This window comes from Diadema setosum, chromosome 2 (assembly GCF_964275005.1).
Source record: "Diadema setosum chromosome 2, eeDiaSeto1, whole genome shotgun sequence".
Lineage (NCBI taxonomy): Eukaryota > Metazoa > Echinodermata > Echinoidea > Diadematoida > Diadematidae > Diadema > Diadema setosum.
The window spans coordinates 35317090-35340330 of record NC_092686.1 but is presented as its reverse complement, the minus strand read 5'-3'; the positions used below and the strand labels follow the sequence as shown (position 1 = coordinate 35340330).

At 39.9% G+C, this 23241-nt stretch overlaps 1 long non-coding RNA gene across 1 annotated transcript; it reads right to left on the bottom strand.

The window, feature by feature from the left end:
- Positions 1 to 14286: 14286 nt before the first annotated feature.
- On the bottom strand, positions 14287 to 15718 carry LOC140246118 (uncharacterized). Its single transcript, XR_011902433.1, has 3 exons — positions 15601 to 15718; positions 15113 to 15206; positions 14287 to 14423 (listed from the first exon to the last, which is right to left on the bottom strand). It is a non-coding gene; the product is annotated as an uncharacterized lncRNA (long non-coding RNA).
- Between the last annotated feature and the right edge of the window lie 7523 nt (positions 15719 to 23241).

The following is a 23241-nucleotide window of genomic DNA, read 5'->3' as shown; positions in this document are numbered from 1 at the left end:
AATATGCTTATTCACAACCCCATGGTACAGATTGGAGCAAAGATTGCAGTCAAAGGACACTGCATCAAAGATTCAGGGATGCCAAATCCATCAGAAGCTGCGTGCACAGTAGCAATTTCCGAATAGAATATGGTCATTGTGAGTAAACAAATGAAATTTTCCAAGAGAGATTACAAGATATACGCCAGTTGATAATCTCATTTCAAGAAAAATATATGTCAGTACTAGCATTCAATGTCATAATTCCGATACACTTACTTGGGTCAAGATGCTGCATGAAGTAGCTGTCATTCTATTAAATCCATCTGATTGGTATCGCTCTAGAAGGAGGGAGAGAGGGGTTCTCCTCAGCCTTCATTGTCATAGAAATACATCGAGCTCCAAGAGTGATTCATCCTCAGGTTCGGAAACTAGGAGACTATGCAAGCTCCGCGCTACTTCCGATCCCTATCAAATATTTAAGGTTTCAAAAACAGCGCTTGTTTTCTGATTGAGAATTCCACTATTGTTTCCTGTCGGGAAAACGCAGTGAAAATCCGTGATTTACTGTAAAGTCGAGACGTGATTGACTTTGAGCTCTTCAAAGTTTGATGGATCATTTTGTTTAACTCTGAGGATTGTTCGGAGGGAAACGTATAGGACGAGATAATAATCAGCCTGACGAGAGGTTCACCCAAAAAGATGATTGACATGCTCGTGAAAAACATACAGCTGGTGAAACATTTCACGGTCAACAACGTCTTAGGATCATGTTTGCGTCTAAAAACTTCGAACTAATCAGTCTAAAAGAGTAGGATTGTCTCCCAGAAGATGGGAGAAAACGGATTTTGTCATTGATGTTGAGGCCTAGCCTGTAAGATGTCGACCCAGTTTTCTGTTGTTGCTGTTGTTGTTGTTTTGTTCATTATCAGCTAAGCAAAGATCTCCTCTTTGAAAATGCTCGAACTTTAGTATTTTGCGTTCGCAATTACATGCATTATGTACACGTTAAAATTATGTGTATACAACAATACAATGCACATACACATACGCGGTGCATGCGTTTATCTCGATAGGGAAATTGTACATAAATTACTCACACAAAATTTGTGGTCCTGCAGTTTCAGGTCTGTGTCATTAACGGACAGATTGATAGCTTGTTTTCTTTTCATCGATATTGTAGGAGTGTCAATTGTAACTTTTGTTGTTCTATGTCAATGTGCTTTCTTAGTTCGTGTGTGAATATCTTTGAGGTGATTTATGCATGGTGTAAGATCTATATTTCAGTGAAATGTATTCCGATAATTTCTAAGGTTAGTAGACGTTTCTTTTGTCGGATTCGGTTTTAGTGGACGTACTTACTATCAAAATCGATTACATATAAATTGAAGAAGAAAATTTAGCAAACATAAAAAAGGTATATACATTGTTTCACCTACATTCCTGTTACACATAGCATAAGGTTATACATAGACAAACGTCCAATCCATCACTCTCAATAGAGAGGGAGAGAAAGAGAGAGAGAGAGAAAGAGAGAGACAGGGAGAGAGGTACAGAGAATCAGAGAGAGAGATAGAGAGATAGGGAGAGGGAGGGGGACGTATTACGAAAACATTCCCATTCTTTGTGGCGTTGCAATGAATTGTTGCATAATCGAAGGAGTTCAGAGTCAATCATTAGAACATCATTCCCTTGCTAACAAAGTATATGAAAAATATGTGCATCTATATGCATTTTATAACTTCATGCAGTGGCATGTACACGTGTCTGTACTCGTGTATGTGTGTATTTGTATCTATCTGTGTGTGTGTGTGTGTGTGTGTGTACGCATATTATGTATAAAAAATGTATTTATGTGATGTGTAATCTTATATGATTTTGTTTGCGAATATATGAGAAAATGAGCAACCGGACTAATAGATATAAAAGGGGAAAAGAGCAACAGAAGAAGTCACGGGGTCAGCAGCACGCTCATACCAGTCCTTTATCTTGAATACCAACAGAATAATGCCGTCAGTTACATTCTATCTGCCTTACACTTAGAGTAAAACATTGGCCTGATTTTACTCGGGACCTGGAAAATAGTTACGGAAGTGTCCTATTTTTGGGCTACGCATGCGTTCATGTTCCTTTCCAGAAGCTCACAGATATCTGGCAAAATATTGACGGCACGTGAGCTTTGCTGCCCTACTCACCTCTTTTGATATTATCACTTTTCATAGCCGAGACTGTATTTTCAAACTATTTCTTTGCCTTAAAAAAAAAAAAACAGTAGCAAAACAGTATTAGGGAATGCACTCGTGAATGGAAGGCACTAAATCTTCTGATCACAACTACTGAAATAGTTCATTGTTATTGTTATCATAGTTATTATAGTTACATTATAGTTCATTATAACGTTATGAGTTTTGCATGATCAGACGAAAAACAAGCTATGATGTCAATGCAGTCTCCTGTATATTTCATGTCTAAAGCAAGGTAACAGGAGATACTAATGATATTATCATTATTATGGCTGCACATGTATATAATCTTCAAATTCGATTATTGGTCTTCTACTACAAAACTGGCATTGTATACCACTAAAGTAGAATACTTTCCATTTAGGATATATTCTAGTTTTGTTTCTGTTTTTGCTGTGCCATCCTTGGCAGCTGCTTGGGATGTCTTGGGCGATTACCAGAGAGATTGTGATGAAAATAACATAGCAATGATTGTAGTATCATTCAGACAACATTTACTGCTTTCTTGACGTTAGAAGAAAGTCCGAGCATAAGCTTCAGAATTGAAAAATTATTTGTGAACGAATTTGTATCCACAAACTAACTTAGTGGATTTTTTTTTTTTTTTTTGGCGGAGACAAACAATGACATAACTGTTGTGATATACTGATTGGTATGCATGGCCATGCAGTGAATTATGTATATTGTAATTGGACTGAAAAAGGCAAGCTGAAATTTTTGTTCGTCGATAAATGCGATGTTCAGTTATTATTGTTAATATCATGAAGTTATGCCAATTACTTAGTTATACACGATGATGAATTTACATGTGTTTGTGTAATATTATGTGTGAAAGAGAGTGTGGACGAAAATATTGTGTCCCATACATGCCACTACTGACAAAACACCTATTGTTTGTCTTTAAAAACACACACACACACACACACAAAAAAAAAACCTGACTTCTTAACCCTATAAAGCCGAAGGGGGGGGGGGCACATTGTGCCCCCTACCATATTTTCGTTTGCCACTCCTACACCTTTTACTCGATTTCAACCAAATTTGGTGACTTTTCCTAAAATCTTATTGCAAACATTTTGATATATAATTTAGCTATATCCGATATTGCTGGTTGCCATGGCAACCGTAAACTGACAACCATGTTCGTCAGATTTTGCATGATTTTCTGTTCAAATTTCAGTTAACAATAATAATGGATGGAATGGGGGTTTTCTTGGCTGTAATTTGCTGAAGGACCAAAATGTGAAGTTATTATGGTTGTGAATTACCCTGAAATGGTCTTCTTATTATTTCTTTATTTTTTATATGACATAGGCATCAAACAATAGACATAATAAAAATAATCGAAAATACAGCATTTTCCAAAGACTACCCTTTTATTTTGTGTTATCTTCACACAAGCTTTGCCTGTAATATCATTTCTTCATCATATTATCAATCTGCAAACTTAAAATTTCAATATTTTGGAAATATGAAATATGATACCAATATATGTACCCATTCCAAGCAATACATCATAGGTTTCATATATTTCTTTATATTGTATTGAATAGCGCCCCCACATGTTGACCTTGAGAAATTTCAACAGTAACAAATAGTGAAGGTTGACTTGCTTTTCCTTTGTGGTAAATATGAAAATGATTGATATGAAATAAAAACATATATAGTTGGGATAAAGAAATACAAAGAAAAAACACGATTTTAGCATATTTCCTATGTATTTCTTTGTATTTTGGTTAATAGCGCCCTCAGTCGATGACCTTGGGAAATTTCAAATGTTGGGTCTTGTAGAGTATGAGTTGCTCTACCCATGTGCCAAATATGACGGTCATACATCATATAATAAAGAAGTTATACGGGGGGGGGGGCACAATGTGCCCCCCCCCCCCCCTTGGGCCTGGAAGGGGTCAAAATAGCTTGGGCTTTATAGGGTTAAAGTATAAGCTGCCATGGCGTCATGTCAGGGATGATATTATCTTTGCCATCAGTATTTCATTCCATTCGTGCCGTATTTCATACCACTTTCTTTTAAAGCTCTCTGTGATGCAACCGTAACTTAATGATAAATTATTCTTATGTTTATGGGTAAAGGTCTTTAAGTTTCAATCATTGTGTTTTCTGAGATTTTTCTTCAGTTACCCCCTAGAGCCTGTTTTAAAGTTGTTAGACTTGAACATGATTGTCCTGGTTTGTTCTATATCTGCTATTATTCATGATGTTTGTTGTGTATTCCCTATGTTTTGTTTGTGTGTCATCACTGAGAGACAAGTACTGAAAAAAAGGAAAAGGAACTACATGTATAATCATTGTTGAAGAACATTATTATACGCCATTGAATTCTATGGGAATTCACTCAACAAATACAACTGTGTACAACCCCGTCTTACACGTCCACACATAAACACGCACACAGAACACTTCTTCTCTCTGTCACACACACACACACACACACACACACACACGTACATACACGCATTAAGAGTACAATGACTCAAAGCTTCACTGCAGACAAGAATCACTGAATCCTTGTTGGTGGTGATTTTATTTTTCGCAATAAATAGATTAAAAAAGAACAATGGTAAACAAAAGGATGATAACAAATAGATAAAGGAATGTAAAAAAAAATAATGAATACATCACCTCTTACATGTACGTCGTAATAACAATAAAAAAGGAAGAGCCGAAGAAAGAGAGAAAACAATGTATAAATAGAAGTCATAGTAACGTTGTCAAGGACGTTGCTAAAAGCCAATGTGTACGGGGAAATGTACCGCTCAATGGGATGGGAAACTTCCTTAATTGCTTTGTATATAAGTCCAAATGACATTAATGCACATAGCTGTTACAGAATTGTTCATGTCTACTGGTAAACAAAAGATTGTTAATGGCATGTAATTGAATTTCAGATCCCGGACTATTCGCCTCAACAGCTAAGGGACGTCTGCATCTATGTTCGGACGCTTCGCCTCTTCTGCGTTTATTAACGTCAATGCCCTAGTTTTCCCGCCGCGCTCCCTGCGATCGGAATGCCTCTCTGCTGGTCTTGATGTCGGCTCATATGAACGTCTTTGTACAGAGTCACTGCATTTGAACATAATGAGAATCATTGCTTTAATGTTAAGAAGCACGTGACTTGACGCGAAAGATGATGCAAGTGTTGAGGGCAAAAACAAGCGTAAAGAAGGATGCAATGCATAGTACAGCATAAGTAATGATTATGATTTAAACATTCATTTCATGGAAGTATCGTTTTCCATTAAGTCGTTGGCAGTCTTTCACAGGTTTTGGCATGAGTTGAAGTTAGAGATCATGAAGTTACAAATCTGTGTGATTGCCCTTGATTTCACCTCTTATAAAAGTAAATAAATAAACAAACAAACTTCTTAAACAGTAATACAAAAACCATGAAAATGCTCACGTGGCACTGAACACACAAAATTGAAATAGAAGTAGAATTTTCGTAACACCCTTTTTTCTCATACAGAAAGAACCCATAGCAAGAGTAATGAACAATCCTTCCACCTCCTTTCCTGTGAGACCTTTGCCAATATCTTTCGTGATATATAAGATTACTAATAAAATACTCTTACTAATTGACTTTGACTGTAGCTTAAAAGAAAACAAACAACGACATACCCACAATGTCTTAGCAGGCGCCATCCCTAGCTTTAGCGAGCTGGCGATCGCCCCTGATGCAAGCGGAGTATCGCAGGTCGCACAGGCTTTTGTAGGTGTGCCCGTCCGTCCCGCAAACCTGCATGGTTTGGGCAACATAGTTGGTGGGGCAGGGGTCACAGGTCTTCTTCAGATCATCTGGACACCAGTGGTAATAAGGAAAAGAGGTTTTTCTCTTTTAAATTGGGTAACCCCATCGACGTAGAAAGCATTGTCTTTTGACAGAGTATCCAATTCAATAACCCAAAGAGAGTAGCTGTGGATAAGGTGATGTGTCTAGTCAGCGAGGGGTCCCTTTCCTTTTGTCCTTTCCTTTGCAGACGTTTACTTTGGAAATGGTGGATATGGTTTGACTAGCTCTATTTAATCTGTTAAGCAGTAAACCCGTCAAAGATTATTCTGTTATGAATTTGATCCCATTGTTTCGAAAAATTGCGCTTTTGTCATTGTCGAACTATTTGATTAGCCTAATTTGGAACTCTCTTAGGCAGGGCCATCTGAATTAGCTATTGTTTGCTTTTGCACAATTTATATACAAAAAGCAGTAATAATAAGTTTTATTGCCTAATTAAGGCTGTCGTGCATTAGGACATAGTTTGCCTCAGTGAAGGGAAGTTTCAGGATTGGTATTTACTCTTGAAAAATCATAATCTTAAAAGGGTAGACAAACATGTCTGAACTTACCGTAATTAGACGTTGTGGTGCAACCGTTGCTACTGCCACCCGGTTCTCCGTTGTCGCATCCATTATCTCCATTTTCTCCGTTATCTCCGTTATCACCTTCGCCCGGAGCCTCAGGTTCTGGTTTTGGCTCTGGAGCAGGGGCAGGAGCAGGAGCAGGAGCAGGGGCCGGAGCTGGTGCAGGGGCCGGTGCAGGGGCCGGAGCAGGGGCCGGAGCAGGAGCAGGGGCCGGAGCGGGAGCGGGAGCTGGAGCCGGTGCAGGGGCTGGGGCAGAAGCTGCTGGTCGTGGTACTGGTACAAGCTGGGGTTGACGTGGAACTGGTGCGCGGGGAGCTGGTACTGGTGCTCTCGGAACAGGAGCCCTCGGAACAGGAGCCCTAGGAACGGGGGCCTGAGGAACAGGTGCTCGCGGTACAGGTGCTCTCGGAGCAGGAGCTCTTGGCACAGGAGCTCTTGGAGCAGGAGCTCTTGGAGCGGGAGCTCTTGGCTGGGGCGCGCTGACTCCAGGGAATCCAGCAGGAGCTGCTGCCGGGAAAGAAGGGGCAGGGGCAGCGGCAGGAAATCCCGGAGCTGCAGCAGCAGCCACTCCACCACCAGCGGCATCAGCCTCAGCTGCAGATACACCTCCTTCTCCGCCATCGCCCCCTTCTCCACCATCACCCCCTTCTGATGCATCTTCTTCAGCCGACGCAGCTGCAGCAAAAGCTGCCCCTGCACACTCCTCGCTGCTGTCACTGTCACAGCCAGCTGAAAAGAGGGGAAAAAATCACTTTATGATCATAGTGTGTTTTCCATTGCCTCCAGATAAATGTTTCACTAGACAAAGTTTTCAACAGCTAGGGACTACATGAACTTTATAATGAGTTTTTTTTTTAACTTCTGTTTTTAGTGGTATCTAGATTCCGCATGATGACTTGACTAGAAGTCTAATTCATTCTAGCGAAATTTAGGAGTTTTGAAAGTGTTTTTCCAAAATACTTTGAGCAAGTACCAGACAAAATGTATTTTTATTCTTTTTTAAAAATCAAGTTAATAGTCTGAATAGGGATATAATTACCCCCTGCTACTCCAGCATCAAAACCGACAACTCCATCCGCCGCATCGAAGGCCGCGAAAAAGCCACCTTGCGGGGCGGGAGCAAAAGCGGGAAATGCAGCACTTGGGGCTCTTGCAGGGAAGCCAACCGCAGGTGCGCTGGCCGGAAAGCCGACTGCTGGAGCCCGTGGGACTGGGGCAAAAGATGGGGCGCTTGGTGCTGGTGCTCTGGGAACAGGAGCCCGTGGAACAGGGGCCCGTGGAGCAGGAGCCCGTGGAGCAGGAGCCCGCGGAGCAGATGGTGTTGGAGCCCTTGGGGCAGGAATTGGGGCTCGTGGTGCAGGTGGCTGAGGGGCTCTTGGTGCTGGAGCCGCTGCAGGAGCGCATCCTCCCGGACCACACCCGCTGCCGTAGGATCCTCCGCTGGTATCACACGAATATCCAGGATCACCGTTGCTGCAGTCATTGTCATCTCGTCGTTCTGGTGACAGCAAAGTGATAATTATTTGGTTGGAATCATCAATAAAGTTGGTAGTTGTTAGCGCATCTGTAAATAGTGATTTAACATGAAAGGAAAAGTGGCCATTGATTGTTAGAACTCTTGAAAACAAGACGATATCTCACCTCTTGGAGCTGATATCACTACGCCCAAGGTGCACATGAGAGCAAACAGTGCTGCAAGAATCCTTGTTGACTCCATGACTCGAAAGTTACCCTGAAATGCAAGATAAAAATGATAGTGAACTTTTAGATGCGAACAAAAATTTCATCTCGTTGATTTAAGCCTACATAAATTAAAACAATCAAAACGAAGCTGCTGAAATGATTTTAAAACCACTGGATATGAAGAGAACTTACAGACATTCACCTTTCAAAGTATTCAGTAAGTTTTATTTTCAATAGTTTATCAGGATTGGGTGTTATGTGGAATGCACGTCACGTGTTACAGAAAGGAAATGAATGAGTGCAAGGGGAGTAAAAAAGTACCAAAAAATACGACATGCTCTCTGTTAGCTGAGAGAATTAAAAATGCAAGAGTGAATTATGTGAATAATGCATGAACTTACGATTTCTTCGAGAATGCGATTTCTTCAGAATACGAGTTCACAACAAATATTCCTTTCTTTCCGTGGTCTTTCTTTCGCTTTTCGAATCCGACCGACTGATGGTTTCTAGCTGTAAATCGAGCGTTTTTATACATTTTGGAGCTGCATTCCGGCAGTCCCTTTGAATGCATAGAAGTTACGACATTTGATTAAGATTTGATACAATCATTCTTTTGTGTGGTTGACTGAAGTTTCTGCTACTGCAGCAATTTATCACAATATCTCAAGGAATGGCATCGTCTTCCCTGACGTTTACCTCGGACTGCGTTGACAGACAGTCTCCATCTACACAAGGAGATACCTCGACATTTAGGAAGCAATCTTGACTATGAGTTATCTATCACTGTCAGCATTAAAAGGTTAATCGCGAGCACCCTACATCTTGACAGAATATGATTAATTTCGTGACGTAATAGCGATAATCACATTCATTGCGGAAGTAATATTGACGTCGGTGTCAATATCAGTCTCTGTATTCTAGTCGTTGTGCTTCTGTATCTCTGTTCTGTTTCACTGTCAGGGTACAACCGAAGATCGCAGGAAGTCCTAAAACGAAGCTGAATACTTCACTAATCTACACCAAGAATTCTGAGATTAGAGTCCGTCAATTATCACTGGCTTTTTCCTCATCAGTCACTGACAAGTTGTATCTTGTCAAGGAATAAAAAAAAAAGAAAGAAGATTATAGCCTGCATTTGTTTTGATACGGCCTGTTGACCAAGGTGAATACGATAGGGCCCTACGTTGTGTATGATTCTCTTTGGATGTATTTGTATTGATGTAATTGTATTTCCATTATCAATGGAAAACCCCTAAAAGAAGTTTAGAGATGAAGAGCAAACTTGAATTTCAGATTTAAAAAAAAAAATCGCTTTCGAGGAGATAGCAAAAGGATGTAGTCTTTTTCTGTTAGCAAATAGATACGCAAAATGATGTATTTAAAAGATTATGCAAAAAGGATAGGCTCTATGTCGCATTCTTAGTTCTTCATTTTGACGAGAAACAATACCTCTGTTATTTAATTTATTGAGAGAACAGCACCATTTTATAGAAATGAATGTAATGTGCATGTTTTGTGTTAAAAAGTATGATCATACTTTCATACACTGGGAAAAAAATACACCCAACAAACACATGAACAGCTCTAGTAATGTCTAGAGCATAGAATTTGGGACCCGTTAATTACTTTAATATGATGTTGTAATCACTTATTACGGTTAATATATGTATGTATATATATATATTATTTATATATATATATATATAAATGTATATTATATATATACATATATATATATAAGTATCTGAATATAAACGTGTGTATATATGTATAGATGTGTGTGTGTGTGTGTGAGTGTGTCAGTGTTTGTATCTACACGGTGAATTTAGAATAAGATATGCATGACATTTTTTAGTTACATAATATTTTTTTTTATAATTTGGAATCTCTTTTAGGGAAGTTCAGAATGTATTTTTTCATATATCTTTTTATGACGGAAAATACATATAATAGAATATCATACAATAAAGTCTTTCGTTTCAAAGATTGGGTTCTTGAAGCTTCATTTCATTCATTTAGTTAAGCTTGCAGCTAAAGTCTTTTAGGACCATAACCTGACAATACAGGGTGTATCATTGTCATTACATCCTACAGAGCTACAAATGATTATGAGTTAATCTGTTTGTCCAACACATCCACATCAACAAACCCGAAGAAGACTTACGTACTTGAACACAGCCATTTACATAGACAGCACACCCACACCAAGAATGACCGAATTTGCACCCGAATAATTGATTGATTTAATTGAATGCTTTAAGAAACCTAAGGTACTTTAAACAGCAATGAAATTCACTTGGCAACAATGGTTTTCGTTTCAACGAACTTTAATTTTCAGGCGAGCGTTTGATGCAACGCTGCAATAAATAACTATAAACAAAATCATACAAACAAAAATATAAAAAAAATCAACACATAAACAAAATATGGAAAATAAATTACAATAGATTACAAAAACAGTGCTTTGATAAACAGGGCAATGGAATCTGATAATGTAATGAACGTCTTACAATTTACCACAGGTCTTTTTTTTTCTCGGAATTTACTTTGTTATTCAAAAAGATGTGTCTTCAAAGACTTCAATAAACTTGATAGATACATGACGAATGTAGAGTATTCATAACGTGGAGAGAATCGAAGAGTTGTTATCCTCTGTTCCGGGGCACTGCACTCATAAGTGAGCGTCGCTGTCTTAATTGGATCATCTGTGGTTTTGCCACCAAATTTTGAAAGACGAGAAGAACATTACCACCTGGAAGAGATAAATTAAGAATCAGTGTTAGAAACATATAATGCCTATATACAATCTATTATCTCATGATGCATCCATTGTATGGTTGGAAGAGTTCAGTGGAGGTGTACAAGGCATGAACACTGAATATCTTAACAAAAACATAACATGTCACGACGGTCGTGTGATTACTGCTGAAACACTTAGAGACTTCGGGAGGAAGGATCTTGTCACGGTTGGGAGATTAAAGATGGAACCAAAATAGGTTCTCGTATGATGAAAATATCCAAAGCTGTATATAACTGATTTCCCTGTCATAGTGAAGACGATGGGTAGGGGAACAAGGTCGTGTATGATTCTTGTTTCCCTAAGATGATTTGGAACACATTTAAAGACAACCCCAGTTGTACGAAAGTTGGCAAAGTAATATAATTCCCTATATCATTTACCCATGGTAATGTCTCGTTCATTCGAAAAGGCAGTACGTTTGTTTGTTTGTGTGTGTGTTTTTTTTTTCCAACAGGGGACACAATGGTGATGGCAAATCCTGAATGACTTGGGCCATCCAACTGCTTGCACCAAATGTTGGCAAAACCTCCTGTTATCACCTGCCCGCCGAACCTCTCCCTGCTCTCTTTCCAGTTACCATGACTCCAAATCACAGACCATGATGCTGGTTAGATACGACTAATATGAATTCCGAGACCTAGTATCCAAAGGCTGCACAACTTGCCTTCAGTTGCAATTTGCCAGCTAATTCAGTTAAAAGAATTCACTATGTTGTGTCACATAATAATATGGCACACTAGTAATCAAAGTTCGTATTAGCTTATGTTTGAAGAGAGAGATTGTCCTAAGGAAATTGATAGGAAAATATTTCTCTTATTCTCGTGGTCATGTTCTCACCAATCCTTCAGCAGCTGCCCGGCTTCATCATTTTCAGCTTGTTGCTCTTTCTGGAGCAGGCGGCGTACCGGAGGTGACACGGACTGCTGTACGTGCGCCCGTCAGTTCCGCAAACTTTGTACTTGGTGCCCAGGTCAGAAGAACACGGGGTGCAGCCTGTGTCGAGTTGATAGAAACCATCAAATCTTTATTTCATGTTTGCTGTAACACCTAACCCTCAAACATTAGGTGCCATGTCTTTACATGTTTAAGTACATATTTATAGATATTTTATGTATATACACATCATGGACGTAAGATATTATGATTATGTTGTGTATATACAACGAAAGCGTATAGCCACAATAAAATTACCTTTCCAGGCAAAGTCTATTTCCTTCTTAGAAGTCTTTGAAGTCAATAAACAAGACAATTAATATGAACGAGGTAAATAACACCTTTCAGAAAAAGTCATTCGAGTTTACCTTCCTATTAAATGGAAGAGTCTTAAAAAATGATTGATACGGAATGTTAACTGAAAATGATAAGCATTAGGAGTCAAATCACCTCCGCCGCCACCGCCGCCGCCACCGCCGCCGCCACCGCCGCCGCCGTTACCACCACCACCTCTTCCTCCACCTCTTCCCCAGCCTCCTCCTCCTCCTCCGCCGCCGCCGTTTCCATTGTCTCCACCGTCTCCACCATCACCGTCTCCGTTGCCACCATCACCACCACCACCACCACCGTTGCCACCACCACCACCTCCATTGTCACCTCCGCCTCCACCTCCGTTGTCACCGCCGTCTCCATTATCACCATCGGCGCCGCCGCCGCCGCCGCCGCCGCCGCCACCGCCGCCATATCCACCTCCGTTGCCATCTCCATCGCCATCGCCGTTATCACCATCACCTCCGTTGCCATCTCCACCATCACCATCGCCATCCCAGCCGCCAAAGTCGCCGCCCCAGCCGCTAAAACCACCACCGCCTCCACCACCTCTGAAACGTGGTCGTGGGATTGGGATTGGAACTGGGTAGAACTGAGGGACAAAGTTCGGCGATGGGTTGAAGGCACCGACGGCGCCATTGTCTTCGCTGCCACTATAATATGGATTATTGCCATCGTTGCTGCCTCCAGTCCCGTCGCCTCCGTCATTGCCGCCTCCATTTCCGCCGCCGTCTCCGCCACCATCTCCACCTCCATTGCCACCTCCGCCGCCGCCGTCACCACCGTCGCCGCCTCCATCACCGCCTCCACCACCGCCGCCACCACCACCGCTTCCTCCACCAGATGAGGCATCGCACTCTCCACTGCCACTGCTATCGCCTCCATCGCAAGTATCCCCTCCTAGATTCCAAGAAAACCACATCACCAATGGATAATAAATCACTGATTGGTAGCCCTATAATGAAAATGAGTTTTTTGCCAAGGCACTGTAGTTACTGTAGGCGTATTAGAATAGATTTCATACTGGCATGTTTAGATTTAGGTAAAAAGAAAATCCATCTCTACTTGAGAAGAAATATCCAAAGACACATTTCAGTGTAAGGTTGAACAAGATATCATGAAAGTGGGACCTAGTATATTTTGTCCTAGAACAATAGTGAGATACTAACCTGACGTTCCTCCCTGGTTGCCTCCATCACCACCGCCGTCACCACCTTCGTTTCCTCCATCACATCCACCTTCGCCGCCACAGCCGCCATCTCCGCCACCATCTCCGCCACCATCGCCTCCGCCATCTCCTCCGCCACAGCCATCGCCTCCGCATCCATCACCACCTCCGTCACCTCCATCGCCTCCTCCGCATCCATTACCATCGCATCCATCTCCGCCTCCGTCTCCTCCACCACAACCGTTGCCTCCGCAACCGTCTCCACCACCATCACCTCCGTCTCCTCCATCTCCTCCATCGCCTCCTCCGCAACCACCTCCGCTACATCCATCTCCACCACCGTCGCCTCCTCCGCAGCCACCATCGCCGGCATCGCATCCACCGTCTCCGCCATCGCCGCCGCCGCCGCCTCCACCTCCACTAGCACCACCTTCTTCTTCGCTGCTGCTACTACTATCTCCACCACCTCCACCACCTGAGGCCCCACCGCCTGTATCTGCTTCACCCCCGTCGCCCCCTGCATCACCGCCATCTCCACCACAGCCATCACCATTCCCTCCGTCGCACCCGTTGCCTCCATCTCCACCGCCGTCTCCACCACCGCCGCTTCCTCCACCTGCACCGCTACCACCTCCTCCTCCGCCGCTACCATCTCCTCCGCCGCCGCTTCCACCATCACCGCCATTTCCGCCTCCACAATCACCTCCTTGACATCCTCCTCCACCGCCTCCATTATTGTCACCACCGCCACCACCATCTCCACCGCCATCACCGCCGTCACAGCCACCTCCACTGCAACCGTTCCCGTCGCCATTTCCGCCATCGCCGTTGCCACCATCACAGTTGTCGCCGTTTCCTCCGTCACATCCGTTTCCATTTCCATCACAGTCTGAGCCACTGCATGAACTTCCCCCTGTCGTACAAGTAACGCAAACAAGCAAAAGATCTATTTGCAGAAGACAAGGACGTCAATAACTGGAATGAAGACCAAAGTGAGTTCTCTTTGGATCGGTCGTAGAGTATCATCTCATCGAAGAAATTTGTCTGTTTGTAAAGAATAACGTCATTCTATGCTATCTATTATATCACCTGTCCTGTCTGCGCATGAGTGGAATCAAACAAGAAATCATACTGTGATAAAGAATAACTTACACGTTCCTGATTGAGTTAACTTTTGTTACACCCATTAGAAAGGGGGACATTTCTGTGAAAGTACAAAATCTAAGCATTATAGAGAACAAACTTGTCTCCATCTTGAAAAAAAAAAAAAACCCAACAAGATTGTACCGTCTGTCCTACACTTTTTTTTTACATTCTTTCCCTCTGTAAAACAGACAAACATTAGATTGCAAGAACAATGTAGACAGGAATTTGGTGCCAGTTTAAAACTTTGTTCTTTCCGCGGCAACTGTGCATGATAAAACAATGATACAACAATTTAGTGAGATGCAATCGGATATCTGATTTCTGTTTCCCTTCAGTCCCAAAGCAAGGTTTCCTCTCTTGGATTTTAATCACTTAGAGTGTTTCTCAACTCTAAGGGTTTATCACGGACGACACACCTTACATTGAACACATCGCAAAACAGGAAATAATGCTCACTCTTGCTTCGTGGTGCAGCCTCAATGAGGGCAACAACGACGAGGAGACAGCCCAGGAGTGACAGCACCTTGGCCAGCTTCATCCTGGTAGTCGTCTGAAGGAGAATTTAAAAAAGAATAAAGAAGGTGACTGGTCTGAAAGGAGGTAAATTGGCCGAAAATCACTTATGAAATCCAATAGTTACAGTCGAGAATACAGCTGCTCTGACGTGAGAAAAGTGTGTGTGAGAAACAGACAAAGAGACATGGAGAGAGACGATTAAAAGTTAGCAAAGTTAATGACATTGTTCATGGTGTTAAGAGCAAATGAAATCCTAAACAATTGTAAAGGTTTGGTTGCATCTACAGTGTTCATTCAATGTTCATTTGCGGTTGTTTTTTTGTACTCTCCTGAGATGCATTGAGCAAGCCCATGGCATCTGTGAAATTTCACTTGCCCGGCCATGCTTTGTGATCAACATTCTACAAGTGAAATAAATATCTGCTTACCTCTTTTAGCCGACAAACTGAAAAACTGATTCTCTTGTTCTTCTATCCTTTCTTGTGGTCTCTGTTCTTAGGTCCTCTTGAAACTGCTCGCTCGAAGCGAGTGATACCCTCATCTAAATCATTACCCGTATTTATTTGAATTTCCCCAGCCTCAAACGACTTCGCGCAACATTATCACAAACAAAGCTGTCATCCATAATCATTAGAATTAAAGCAATCACGTTCAATGAAATGTTTGTTCAACGATTTGCATGTTATTTGTGACGTCAGAAAAAGAGGTCGAGATTTACTTGAGTAAAAAACAGTATAAATCAATGACATCGTCATAATCTAGATGTGGCCATGTGATTGGCGGGTGGGACAACAACGTCTGACCTCTTGTTGACCCTGCATGGTCTGTGGCTATTATGGAATATCTTGATTCTTAAACACCACACCCAATGTCAAGGCGTTGCGAATGCCATACTACTGAACACGTGTTCGTCCCGCCTGGTCGAGTGGGCCGAATCGTCAAGTTTAGTCTTTGTTCTAATCTCATGGCGATCCACTCAAGCAGTCCGTATTGCACCTCTTTTAATCCGCCTACGGGGCGATTCAAGATTAAAGAAATACCCTCAGCAGAGCTTAAATTGTTGTCAAAATGACATTGGCTTGAAATCTGCAAAGTGATATCATGTTGACATGGTCAGGCCCCAAGTGAACTTTGGAGACGGTATCAGATAGATGGAGAGAGATTGTGCGATATGGAAGAGCGAAATATTTTGTTTGCAATATCCGTTAGGAAAGGTATGTCCATCTGCTGACCTGTCCAGAGGAAAAAAAAAAAAAAAAAAACGTCGCACCTGCGGAATTCCGTTGCATAGTCGGTGGTATATACGTCAGCGATTAAAGCTTACTTCGACGCAGGTGAGTTGAAAAAAAAATGATTTCGAAGAATAGATAGATACCCTGATTTGAATTGCACCACCAAAAAAAAAAAAAAAAAAAAACAAGACCTGAATAACTAAAAAAAAAAAATGTTGAGCTTTGTTCAGATGCCTTATTTTACGAGAACAAAATAGTACTGGTAAAAGTCATCATTAATTCACCGATGTAAATGAAAGGAAGTTTGAGCAATTTTTCGAGTTACGGAAAAAGATGTATGTTCGTATTCCTCCATGATCAAACCTGCATAGCCTCTTTCTGTCACCTGGAGACTTTGAGTCTATTGTAGTTGTTACAATCTGATGAACCATTTGTCAACGATGGGTCAGGTGTGTTTAGGATGTGTCAATGTCTGTTCATGATAGAAGATCCAGAATAACGTTTGTCATATGTTAAAAAGAGAATTATGATGTGTGTGTGTTTTTGTTTTGGGTTTTTTTTTTTGGTCTTTTTTTGTCTTTTTTTTGGGGGGGTGGGGTAGTGAGGGTGAGAAATCAAAGTCTTCACCGTCACCATACCATTTTATAATCTACTGTGGTTGAATATAAATATCGATTTCCACATAAACGTGACTTGTTATTGCCTATAGGATAAATGGTGTGTGGTCCTCGGCAGTCCAGCGATGACAGAAACAAAAATGAATAATTCTTCCCCTTTTACGCGATGACAAAAATATTATGCCTTTGTTAATTTTTTTTTCTGGAAACATCTTTCTCGTAGAGTAAACTGTAAACAAACCATCAGAAAAAAATATTTATGTAAAAAGCTCTTATTATTTGTATCATTGCAGCACGGAAATGGTTTCTCAATGTAATCATAGTCATAACTACCTCTTTTGTCATTCACGTACTTTACAACGTCTCTTTAACTGAAATGAATATCAAAATGTAAGTAAGTAACAAAGGGGACGGGTCGTATGCAGGTGCAGCGCAGCCGGGGGGGGGGGGGGGGGCATCCCCACCCGTCACCTTCCCTTCTTCTCAAAAAAAGTCACCATTGATTCTTACCCCCCCCCCCCTCCCTCCCCACAAAACTCACATGCTCACTTAAAACAAACGTTCCTCGGCCCCTGGTAGGACATTTCATATTTCATTTAATATGCATGGTTATTCATGTTTAAGGGGGAACATTTTGTTTCCAACTAACTTATTACCCAACATGCTTTTAAAAAAAGAGAAACTGTACTCTTTAGTGCCTAATATTGCAAGAAGGATAATGGAAGGAAGAAATGTGAATTACCTTTACAATCTTTATATCCATTTTTTTTTCATCCAAAACATCAACGGTTTGTGCCTATGAATAGGGTTAGCTTTATATTACATGTATGTGTCAGAAAAGTGTCATGGACTTACTCATTCATACATCCATTCGTTCATTCACTCAATCTCTCTCATTCATTCACTTTATCCATTCGTTCACACGATATTTTGCGTCCTATTCAGATCCTTTTTTCAATTCATTTGTTTTTCAATTCAATTCAATTTTCATGTCAAAATGTCGATGGTAAAGCAATAGGGTTAACCCCGTATTATGCTACAGACAAGCGTTATTGATTGACTCATGCATACATTCCTTCTTTCTTTCATTCATTCACTCACTTATTAAAGGGAACACAAACCCAAAGAGCAATGTGGATTGAGTGCGAGCAACAACATTAGCAGAACACATCAATGAAAGTTTGAGGAAAATCGGACAATCGATGCAAAAGTTATTTTAGTTTGGTGTTGGAACCGCTGGATGAGGAGACTACTAAAGGCTATGACGTATGAGTGGACAACAATACAAAGAAAGTATGAGGGAAATTCAACAAAAATTAACTTTTCTAGCATTATGAAAGAGTACTTGACTAACCGCTTTCAGAAAGCAGGGGGAATAATTGCTACCCTTAACATATGTTAGTATCATGTCGATGGAATTCGTAATTTTCATGAAAAATTTGTGTGAATTTTTTTTTAATGTTTTCTTTATATTGTTGTCCACTCATTCGTCATAATCTCTAGTAGTCTCCTCATCCAGCGGTTCCAACACCAAAACTTTAAAAATTCATAACTTTTACATCGATTGTCCGATTTTCTTCAAACTTTCACTGATGTGTTCTACTAATATTGCTGCTTTCATTCAATCCACATTGCTCTTTGGGCTTACCTTCCCTTTAATTCATTCTATTCATTCGTGGTACCAATATCAGCTGCAACTGTTTTCCATTTTAGTCCGATGTATGTGTATTTTCTCTTTATATATCATTTTCACACATTATTCATATGTCTATTGTGTATGAGTGTATGTTTGTACGTTTACATTCCACTTTTATTACTTTTTTTTTGTGGTCTATTCTTTAAAATACATTTTCCTGACCGACCTACATAAAATCAGATATCTAATCTTAATGAAATTATATGGAAAAGCTGAGAGACGCCTTGCATTTTCTTTGCCAACCCCTACTTCACTTCACTGATATGTACCCTCCAAACTGTATCACCTTGTCATAACAATAATATCATAATACACACGTGCACACACCATGATGGTAAAGTTATATCCCACTTCTAAAATTGTTCTTTTTCTTTGGAACTGTATTCTTTTGTCACATAAATTCTGTTCTAACCTGGCGAGTGCTAAATTTGATTAATTTTCATATGACAAGTCGGATAGATGTCCAATAGATGTAAAGAGAGAGGGAGAGAGAGAGAGAGAGAGAGTCCGGAAAAACTTGTGAAAGAGTTTCCCTGTACTCTTCACAACAAAGGGGAAAAATGTCACCTTCCTGGATTTGTTCGACGAAATTATCTTATATCAACAATGTGAAAACAAAAATAATGAAGAAGAACTTTTCAATGAACGTCAAACTAAACATGTTTTTATTTTGGTATTTCATATTACAGACGTAAAGATGTGAATTAGTTAACAGGAGAAAGTTAGATACTAATACTCCAAGGAGGTATTCAGTTCTATCCCACTATGACGACGACATAGGGGTAAAACGGGTAAAGTAGTAAAAGTTCAAGAAATCCTTTCGTGAATTACTAAGTGAGAAGAGCATCCTACATTTATTAGTTTTTCCTCAAATCTTTGAGCAACTCGTCTGTTTTTCGTCCGTGATAACAGGGATTCCCATCCCGTAATCCATTGCAAATCAAGGGATTAGCTTAGACATCCCTGTACGGTGGGAAACCGTGCTCGCATAATTGCAACGTTAACAGCCCAGCGCTGTAAAAACGCGACAGGGCTGTACCAGGGGACCGTTTCATGAAACTTTTTGTCAGTGACTTACTCTGACAACTGTTAAAAGCTACTGAAATCCTTGCGTCTGATTGGCTGATAGCAAATTTGTCGGTGAAAACCTCCGACGAACTCGTTGATGAAACGCCCCCCAGGATGGTGCACAACAACAAAGCAAACACAAAGCGAAAATGTCGATCACGTTGAGTTTTAACACTTGACATCATTTTTGTCACCTCAAACTCATTAAAGACAATCTTCATTAATCAGACTTCATGTTTATGAAAACGAAGATTATTATGCAACGTGTGCGAACGGAACATCGGGAGTTCACGCGATCTGAGCTGCACTGCAGTGTATTACCGTTCGCACACGCTGCATAATAGCTTCGTTTTCGGTAAGTTGTGAATTGTGTATGTCAATATCGATAACATAGACATGAAGTTTATAATTGAAGACCTGAATATAAGAACGACCCAAGTCCAATTTTTGGCCAAATTCAGTTTAACATGCGAAATTGTAGCTTATGCATGGACTCATCTTGTGTATAAATGATAAATCCTAATTACCCCCGGAAGTGCCTGAAATGAATGAGTTAAATCTTATATTAATATAAGAATGAAGGACTTGGGTCATTCTTACATTCATATTATAGCGCCCTCTTTCCATCCTTCTCTCATCTCAATAGCAGAATATCATGTATATGAATCAAAAAACGACCCAAGTCCATATGAATCAAAGAACGACCCAAGTCCACCACACAAAATGGCCTCTTCACAATTAATGTAAACGTTAATTGTCATAACAATATATGTTCTAATTTGTATATACAATGTTGCCTTCCCATCACAGTTAAATAGAATATTATTGGACAAATAAAAAAGATATGAAGTTTTTTTAAGTTTACTCGAAATGGTCTTCCATGGACTTGGGTCGTTCTTATATTCATATACTCAATTAATGAAGATTATCTTTAATGAGTTTGAGGTGAAAAAAAAATTATGTCAAGTATCAAAACTCAACGCGATCGGCATGTTCGCCTTGTGTTCGCTTTGTTGTTGTCTCCATCCTGGTACAGCCCTGTCGCGTTTTTACAGCGACTTGGTTGTGTACAGTTACTCATGGGCATGCTAGACGTTTACGAGGAGTGCGTTTCACTTATCTTCTGTAAAACAGAGTGCACTAAGACAGTAAAAACTGTTTCAAGTTAATATTTCTCATAGAATATTTGGCTAAAAATTGATGTATTGATAGCATATCAAAGGTATAATTTTAAAGATAATTTTATTGGCTATCGTTATAGGTTAATGAAAGGGGAAACTTTACGCATGAGTGAACACTTCGTTTTTCTCTTCCAAGGCACAAAAGTAAAGATTGTTATTCATGCATAAGTGATCTTCCTAAACAATGAAAACAAAAGACAGATTTATCACAGTAAGAAACATGAATTAATTTGCGAAAATAAACCTATGATTTCTATAATGTCCTCGTAGCCTCAAAGATAGAGAAGAAAGGCTAAAACTAATAGACGAAAATGAATAATCTCCTGTCAAATCCAAATTCAAATGACGTGAGAGAAGAAAAAATGGTAGAAATGTTAATTGCTGTTTTAAACTAGAAAACTTGAAAATAATATTTGGTTCTTGAATTTGTCTCATAAATTCTTAAATTCATAAACTAAAATAATGAAATAAAGAAATTCTGTCCATTTGATCACTTTTTTGTCTCTACTCACTATGTCATTTGGAATTGACAGAAAATCTTTATTTTCCCCTTAATTTCCCATTTTGTTTTTGTTGAAGGCAGTAAAGAGATGAAGGATAACGAAAGCTTACTTTTGCTATTTCATTCATGTCTCTCATTGTGTTAAATTGGTCTTTTGTTATCTTGAAAGGTATTTATGAATGGCAACATGTCAAGTTTTGCATTTCTTTTTACTTTTTTTTTCTTTGGAGGACAAAACAAATGTGTACACTTATGCGTAATACCTCTGGTTTAAAGTTGTTTCGACGGTAGGAGCATATATACATGTATATGTGTATATCCACACATATATACACGTATAATCATGTGTATGCCTATGTGTGTATGTATGTATATGCGTCTGTGCTTTGTTGGTGTGTTGTCAATCTGCTAATCTTTATGTAAATCTCTTTTGAGAATACACATGAACTTGTTTAAATAACAAGAACTCTTAGGTGAAATAAAACTAGGACCCATCACTCATACTGCCCTCCATTCTCTCAGAAAAAACCCCAAACAAACAAACAAACAAACAAACAAACAAACACAACAACAGTCAGCCAACAGATGAGACATTCAATTCTTATTCATCACCCCCACCCCCATCTCTCTCTCCCATCAACATCTTAATTGTAAAGAAATATGACAACAACATTTATTTTCAGGACATAATAGTTTTATTAAAGGAATCCATACAGTAATGGTGACAACTTGGCAAAATGTCAGACTGAGCAAGAATATCGACTCTTCTAAGAAGTCTTGCTCACTGAGATAACAGAACAAATAATACGAATCATCACGAATTTCTATACAAATAAATAACAAACGGAAAGTGACATGAATACATCAAAATAAAACATTTCACTAGCAAAAACAAAAAAGAGAGAGCACTGAAAACAAAACCAAGTAAATTCAAAGAACGCCACACCAAGGGGTTTTCGTCAATCAAAGGATGTCATGTCAACCCCCCGTACACATCGCTGCACCTTATTTGGGGGCTCCTCCCGTGATCCTTGCTGCACCTGTAACAAAACAAGAGTATACCATAATATTCTTATTTCTCTGAAGTTCTCTTTCACTTTACTGCGAAACAATTATACAGACTGTACGTGTCTCAGCCTGTCATACTAGAGTAGCAGTGTTTCTAAATCATTGGTGAAAGGATATACGAGTCAAAAAGAAAAGCAGAGTATACAGACCTATGAAATATAATCTAGCTACTATATGAGTATCACTGAATGACATAGTTTCTCGTTTCAAGAATTGTACTTCTGATAATACCAATTTAATAATCCTGACAACAGATACGAACATACATCTTGAGATGTTGATGACATAATGAGATGGCCATATCAATCTTACATGATAGTACTCTTTTCCAAACATTTGGAACTGGACTATTAAAACGTTTGATTCATGTAGCTTTTTTCTTGCAAATTTATGACAAATTGCTCTACATCGACGTAAATAGGCACCGAGTCAATCCGTGTTTAGTAGTAGCCACGAAAAAAAAAAAAAAATCCCGGGCACACCTACTCGGGCAGGATTCAAACCTACGACCAATCAACTGCAATAAAAAACATTTCGGAGCTATCTTGTTGTTTTTGCAATACCATGTGTACCATGATTGCGATTTAGTGAATTCGTCTCCACCCCAAATCTTCTTAGCCATGTATCTTTGGTGCCATGTCAGTTTGACCGGCAGTTTGATTTATACAACTATGAATGCAAAAAAGGCTGAACAGAATATCAAAA